We start from the raw sequence: 8,585 nt of genomic DNA, 5'->3' as shown, positions 1-8,585 counted from the left end.
GAGCCAGTATGACAGCTACCGAACATGCGCTCTCGCAACACAAACATGTACAAGGTGGAAAGTGATTCTACTGTAATTTTAAGGCAACCACTGTAATATAATGTAATATATTTAAGTGTCAACAGTGCCCAATTCTGAGGGGGGGGTGATGACCCTGCACTGCTGACAGGAAAGGAGAGCTGCGCACCATTCTTTGCGTTGTAAACAGTGAGGAGATGCACTCGTCACACACGAGAACAGGTTCTCACAACATTCTGTCAACTTTAAGTACAGACATCTTACCACCATGGCTGTTCATACTTTCCTGTCTGTATTTAAGGCCCTAACTACTACTGAGAGGAAAAAAGTCGGCAGGCACAAGCTGTGACTCAGTCAGTGTGGTGTGTAACTCCAACAGCAGGTGCCGGACTGGAACTCCTCTCTCTCTCACACACACACACACACACACACACACACACACACTCTCTAAACTGAGGCGAAACTGCGTCTGCGGTGCATGATTAAAACTGCGCAGAACTTAAGGGACGGAGCGCGCGCTGAACTCGAGTAACCTCCGCATTACGTAATGAGGCGAACTGTGAACGTTCCGCTCGAACATTCTAGCAAACACGGTGCGGCACGAGCGTCCAAAGGCAACCGCGTGTCTATGAGAAGTGGAACGAAGCGGCATCATGCAGCCGTTCGGGACTCGGGTTCGCGGTGGAGGGGGGGGGGGAAACAGAGGGGGTTTCTTCCTGCGTCTGACAGGGACTGTACTGCGCGAGCCTCCGCATCATCACCAGGAAGTCGCGCGCGTCACGTCGTGCGTCACCTCCCCGAACGCAGCTTCGCCGGGACGGTCAATGCGCGAATATGGCTCGCCGGGGGTGTGTGCGCGCGGGCAAACGCGTTCCGGGGGTCGCCCCGAAACGTCCGTGTCGCGGGAGTGAGTCGCGAGCGATCCACGCAAAGTGCAACTTCTTTTCAGCTCGCGACGCGGCGCGAGCGCCAGTCCGGGGCACCTTAGGCTTAACTAAAACTAACCTGTAACACGCGAGCTGCTCAGGCTGAGGCAGCCGAGCAAGGTCGGACACAACCCTCCGGTCGACTGGATAGCTATATGTGACACATGACGCCACTGCCATCCCACCCTGAACTTCACCGCGCGAAAACACAACACGCAATCGCATCGGCCGCTCGAGCTGCCCCACACACACACACACACACACACACACTCCCCCTCTCCTCCTCCTCCGTTCACCCCTCCCTCCACTCGTCACAAACCCGCATCTCCTACCTTCCATGTCTTCACGAGGCCATCCACGTTCGCGAGAATCGGACGGTGCGGGAGGGAGGGGAAGAGGGAAAAGGAGGAAAAAAAAAAAGAAAAAAAAAAAAACCGACGCACACACTTCTGCAGCGCGGCGCCGCGCGACTCTGGCGCGCGCGCGCGCGCGCACACACACACCCGTCGCGTGAAGGAGCTCGCGAAGAGAAACGCGGAACTGCGGGGCCCCGTTTAAGCGAAGATGATAGAAGAAAAGGGGGGCGGAGGAGTTTCCGAGCGCTTGTTTACGCGTTGCCGCTTTATTCACTCCGCGGCGCGCACACGCTCTGATTGGACACAAACTAGGGCGCAGCCTTCAATTACCGCGCGCGCGCGCGCACGCACACACTCTCACTCTCCCAGATATACACACTCCCCGCAAACCGTACGTGGTCGCGGACGGGACGCGCGTGCGAGCGCGTGTCCGTCACCATCCCGCCGCACACAACAACACAATCATTTATTTCGTTGCGCGAACGATCCACTTTACGTGGGGCCTCCGTGTGTCGTAAACACGCGGCGTTTCGGCGCACGGGCCGTCCGTTCACACGAAACGGAGTGAAGACGCGCGCCGTGAATCCTCCGCGCGACCAAGTGCTCCGCAAAATAACTTTTCTTAAAGGGTCCACGTGTTGTTTACTGAACGTGTTTACCAAACATCCCTCTTCTCGACATTCTCTCCAATCACAGACAACTTTTAAAGAAGGGATTTTGTGAAATGCGGCAGGGGCGAAACCCCACTTCCAGCACATCTCCAGCGAATGGTAATAAATATGGTAATACAGTGGTATCAACTGGGGGCGTGTCCCCCGAACGTGAAGGAACTTCAGTAAAATTCCACCGAGTCCAGTTGCTGATAATATGGCTGTAATTCTCCTACTATTCGCTACTCCTGACAAGCTCTTATGCACAATAATTAACATAATAAAACAGCTCGATTTAGCGTAACATCAGTGAATAATAAATGCCATGGGTGTCGGGTCAATGACACACTGTCGTTAGTGGCGTGGGGTCCAGCCGAGCGCGTGGGAAATGCACAGTGGATCAATAATTCGCCGCATTACACTAAGTTACAGTGACCGAAAAGTTCACACTAAGTTTGTCAAAATTTGCGATTGAGTCGTAGAGGATAGTGGAAATCATGTATGAGAGGGAGGGACATGATACTACTTACTGTACTGTGTACTGCGGTAATTCGGGGTCCTGCGCACAATAAATGATCGGATTTTATATCATTAGTCCTGAGACTGGAAAGAAAGTGTATCAAAGCGCAACAATGTGAATGTATCGACTCGAGTGGCTGTTTTTCCACATAGGAAATCCCGAAAATGTCATAAATGTGGCCTGGGGGCCTTAGGTCCTTAGCCAAAACCCATTCATATTAACCATTAGTTATTTTTCAGCATTTCACATGGTTTCACAGTGAAATTATGCCGTATCTAATACTTTGCACGCGCATTATGGTTGCAAGGAGAACTGAAAGCTACGCAGGAGGCAACAAACGTGTCTTTCATTTCAACAGAAAACGAATAAGATGTTTGCTGAAAGTACCTGTAGAGTTTCCTCTCAAAAACAATTTTAATGATCACCAAAGTTTCAAGACAATAATTGTATTGTAGACATGTAAAACACTGTTCTGTGATGCATCTGCGAGGTAAAAGTTGTGTGTGTGTGTGTGTTGGGAGGCCTCGGGTCATGAGTTGGCATAATTTATAATACATTTTAACATTCAGTCATTCATTCAAATTCTTATAAAAAAGAGTTAGAATTTTTAAAAAATCATATGTAGTTTTTTTATTTATTCACAATAATCACATTGAGTAAAGAACATTTTATTAATATTTTTCAGGATGCATTTAGTGGAAATGGGGCCCTATATTCATGTGTTGCCTTGCTTGCTGAGCGCAACTACTATGTTTTTGTTGACGTTTCAGAAGATATAACATCGGTATCTTACACTGGTAATAATACACTGTCTGAGAAAACATTTGTTCTGTTTTGTTGTCTCTGTACCGACTTTGGCCCTAATGCAGCCCGGTTCCGGAAACCTGCTTCAAGTCCTTAATACGCCGAGTATCTAGAGGGAAATATGAATCTAAATCTATTTTCTCACTGATGCGTTCCCGGTGAGAAACACACACGCTCAAACACGGGCAGCCTGCTAAAAGGCAGCATATCTTACATGTTATTTTTGGCAAGTGCAAAATATCATTTAATTAAAGCCAGGATTTAATTATAACACATTACACACAGGCTCATTTGAGGACTGTCATATGGCTAATTTTTTTTTGTCCAAAAAGAGCATCTTGGAAAAACTTCAGAAGCAACGAGGAGCAAAACAAAATTCAGAAAAAAAACAGGGTGGAACGAGAACGTGGGATACGATCTGCTCCACAGATCCTGACAGTACTGGAGATGAGATAGATGCAAAGTCAACACAATAAATTAATTATATATTTAATATTTAACAACCTTAACACTGTCCTTATGCTTAATTATACAGCGATGTACATAATTTTATTAAAAAGATAACTAGATTATTTCATGTATTGACTGCTCTGTATTCATAGGATTTTCTTACCACTGCCTGCTGAATCACAAAATGCAATATTTAGCAACTATGGTACTATTTACAGTAAAATACCCCCTTGTGTTAACCTCACAGCCATGTACATTGGATACTTGTCTTTGGAAGATCTGAGCAGCAAACTTTTCAAGATACGAAAATTTTCCAGTTTATTTATTGATGTGCACCTGTAATTTCCTGACTTGCCTATTTTGGAAAGTGTTGCCATAGCAACGCAGTCTGCGTTTCCACATTCAGCAAAACACACCCAAACTGAGCAGGACTGTGGGACGGGATTAATTCAACTCGCTTCTCAGTTGTTTACAGCTGGCGTCTGGTGTTCTGCTGATGAGTGACAAGATGACCAACAATGGACACGCTTATGTGATGAGTCAGTTGACAGCTGCCGTTGGATCGGACGTTGCGAAGACGACGTATTTTTCCCTTTTCGGTATTTTGGAAGCAGACTTAATTTTAATGCTGTTTCAAATTAATAAAAGGTGTGTAATAAAAGTCTTTCGACCGACTAGGGTCCCATCCACTCTGTGCCCTGCCTTACACTCTGTGTTTCCCGAATCAGACAAGTGGCTGATGGAAGTGGAATGAATGAATCAATAAATATATATAGAAAAAAAATCCCACTGTGAATTTTTAATGCACTGTAACGCTGAATAAATTCCGGGATGTCTGTATTATTATACCTCTTCAGATTGTGATGTATTGGTTGGATTTGCAAACAATTTGAGTTGTGAACAGGCTTCCGGGCCTAATTGTGTTTGTAAGTTGAGGACCCACAGTATTGTCCTTTTCAGTGATCATAACCGTCCCTCTGCAAAAGCATCTCCTGAATGTATCCATCTTCCCTGATACGAAAATATCCCCAAATTATTATTTTTTTATTACGTGCATTTCAGGTGTTTGTTTACAAAATGAATACGGTTAAGGTGTCGAAAGGGTGAGGAGAATGTGTGGAGCCAGAAGCTAATCTATTTGTCTGTCTGTACTCACACATTTAACTGTTTTATGTAAAATGCGGAGGTTCTCGGTTCTGGTTCCGTCGTGGTGGAACGACCTCCCCCTCTCACTCAGGACTGCTGAATCTCTGTCCACATTTAAAAAGGGTCTTAAAACTCACCTTTTCCAGACTCACTTGGCCCATGATCTCTTAAGCTCATGTAAGGTGTTTATGCAGCATAACTTTATGATTATGCCCAGATAAACCTTTACACAGCTACTCCTGTATTGTACGTAAATGTTTGTGTATCTCAAAAAAAATAAAAAATTGTCAGAAGATGATCAGGAATCGTCTATTGAGTTTTATGCAGCTACTGGCGTGATGAATGTTGGTTCATATGGTGGAAAGAAACAAACTAACTTTACTTAAGAATCACATCTGCAACTATGTCTCTTCCTCCTAATGTAATGGACACATTGTATTTTCCATGAGATGCACGTCGCTTTGGAGAAAAGTGTCTGATAAACGAACAAATGTGATGTAAATGTAAGCGTCCCAGGCCTTTTGAAACGAAGCATTTCGCCCGAATCACATATTTGTTCAAAAGCTATAGCTATAACCATCCAAGTGCAAGATATGCATAAAAGTTCACATACAGAAAGTGACACAAATACATGATGGAGACAAGATTAACATATTAAAGCACTGCTATGGACTTTTTCACAGGAAGAGCAAACCCTAACCCTATAGCCTATATAACCACATCAGTTTTAAACGGTAAACCTATGGATCACTTTCTCTGCTGGTCTGCTTCTAATCCGTATAATTGGTGAGAGTTGATTCGGTCATTAAAAAATTATTGAGCTTAATTGGGAATTAGTGTCGGGATCAAGCTGTGTGGAAACACACATCGCTACATGGTAATTAAAACATGAATAACTTTTCTGTAATTTTTTTGATAACTGTATTCGGTATATTAGGGTGCCGCGTCAGCGTGGTTAAGGCACAGCTCCTAAAAAAGCTTTGAATTCCTCATTTTAAAGGCCTCTAAGGGAGTGCGTTGGTTTTAAAGTCAGTTGCTGCAATAATTGTTGTAAAGTTTGCTAAGCTTCAGCATTTTGGACCTCAGCTGACATTTTTGGAACCATGTATAATCTCCAGCTCTTGGTCACTCAGTTTTTACTTCCTCGTCTGTGTCAGGGTCACAGTACTGTGGAGCCTATTCCACTGGGCACCATCGCAAGAAGGTAACAACTCACCCGTCGGTTGCAGAGCAGCCACACACACACACACAGACTCACACAGTATGGCCAATTTAGGGTCACTGATTCACATCTTTGGACTATGGGAGGAAACCAGAGCACCTGGACAAAACCCACACAGACACAGGGAACTTCACACAGCTTCAGTTGGATTTGAACCTGCAGTCAAACGGTCCGGGAAGCAATGAAGAGGCATTACTACCTGCTGCGCCACTGTGCCAAGCCCAAACATTACATTCACATACATTAATTAAACATTCTGTCATTACCTCTTCCGCTGCGTAGGTCGTAGTTCGAGTCTCCTGATCTCCGGTTTAACAGTAAAACTGAAAGTGAGCTTTTCATCTTTTTTTTTTACTTGGTGCTGGTAAACACTTATTAAAAAGTGATGTTTTGCTTCCTCTTCTTTGTCGCCTTTTGGCTTGTAAACCACACTGGTCTTTAAATGTGCACCTTGGTTGTCATCACCCATCTATTGCGGTACATCTCTGTGCTAAATGTGTTACATTTATTTAGCAGACACTTTCCTCTAAAGCGACTTCCAACAAACTCTATGTAGTGTTACCAACCCACACACCTTATTCACCGCGGTGACTTACACTGCTAGATACACTACTTACACTGGGTCACTCATCCATACATCAGTGGAACACACACACTCTCTCTCTCTCAGTCACTCACACACTACGGGGGAACCTGAACAGCATGTCTTTGGACTGTGGGAGGAAACCAGAGCACTCAGAAGAAACCCATGCACACACAGGGAGAACATGCAAACTCCACACAGACTGAGCAGGGATCGAACCCACATCCTCTCGCACCACCCAGGCGCTATGAGACAGCAGTACTACTTGCTGTGCCACCATACATGTTATTTATATTTTCTCATAAGGACCCCAGGGCAGCTTGTTGGGAAGGTTGCTATTCGAAAATTATCTGGATTTAAATATTTGTACCTTTGCTTCTCAGCTTGACTATAATTAAAAACTATAATTAAAATTACAAAACGCTGTCACTTGCCACGCAGCCCCCCCGTTTAGAGAATTTTGTGATTTCTGACTTCATCAGCTGAGCTCCCTTAATGATCCTCATTATAACTTTTCTCCTGCATTTCAGTCGTATGCTCTTGTCTCACGGAGGGAGCGTGTCGCTGCGCACGCTCGTCAGGCACGTGACGTGTCCACATCTGCAGTGGCTGTGGAGCATCTGCTGCTTAGATGTTCTTCTTTCTGATGAACTAAATAGACAGAACTGATCTCTCAAGCTCATGTAGGTGTAAACGTTCATGCGCTATAACTTCAAGATGATGCCCAGATAAACCTTTACGCAGCTACTCCTAGTCAATGTAACGTAATTGTTTATACGTATCTCAAAAAGGAAAAAAATTACTAGGAAGGCGATCAGGATTCGTGGGTATTCTGATAAAGTTCAGAATAAAGCAGCTTCTCATGTGATGAACATTGGTTCATATGGTGGAAAGAAACAAACCTATTAAGAATCACACATCTGGATTTCAGTGTTTCTTTCTGCTAATGTAATGAATACATTATATTTTCCGTGAGACGTTTGTCGCTTTGGAGAAAAGCATCTGCTAAATGAATACATGTAAATGTAAATGATGGGGCGAATGTCTCATGGCAGTAGCTCAGTCCAGAAGGCTCCTCCTCCTTTCTCACCTTTCGTTAGCGAGACAGATGCTGGAAGAGAGGTGTCCTCTGTGCTTCTTTGAGAAAAGCTGCAATTTATTTCTCTGGAACTTTCTATCGCCGAGCTTCGGAGACTTTGCTCCAGCTGTGCTCAGCAAAGGAACTCAAGTTTTGTTCTGAGATGCATCAGTACCTGACCTCCCTATTAGAGAATACCTCCGCATTCACTCGTACCGTATCCGCACCGTTATTTATTTGCGCTGGATAATAGGCTGAAGGATACAAATGCAGACACGCGATTCACAAAGAACAGTCAATTAGTCCGACGTCACCGTTTCGCCAGCATACAGCGCCGCTCGAAGGTGTGTGAAGCCTTTAGTCAGTGTCTGTTAGTTTTACCACGAAACGGTTATTTAATGAAAATCAGCGTGTCTCATGTGACATAATAGGTGTGTGATGACCGGTTCCATATGTTGCTTTGGAGGAAATCGTGTGTGTGGTAGAAACACACAAGTAGCGCAGGTGTGAAAATAAGTGAAGCCCAAGTTGAACTGGTTACACCGAGTAGCTAAGTGGAGACGGGGGTGTAAATCACAGTCACACCTTCATTTTATAAGTTTATTTTAACATTTAGATTTTAAAACTCTCTCTCTCACACACACACACACATTTTCAGAACCGCTTGTCCCATACAGGGTCGCAGGGAACCGGAGCCTAACCCAGCACCCAAGGGCATAAGGCTGGAGGGGACACACCCAGGACAGGACACCAGTCCATTGCAAGGTACCCCAAGTGGGACTCAAACCCCAGACCCACCAGAGAGCAGGACTGCAGTCCAACCCACCGCACC

This window comes from Scleropages formosus, chromosome 24 (assembly GCF_900964775.1).
Source record: "Scleropages formosus chromosome 24, fSclFor1.1, whole genome shotgun sequence".
Taxonomy (NCBI): Eukaryota; Metazoa; Chordata; class Actinopteri; order Osteoglossiformes; family Osteoglossidae; genus Scleropages; species Scleropages formosus.
This window is presented reverse-complemented; position numbering follows the sequence as displayed.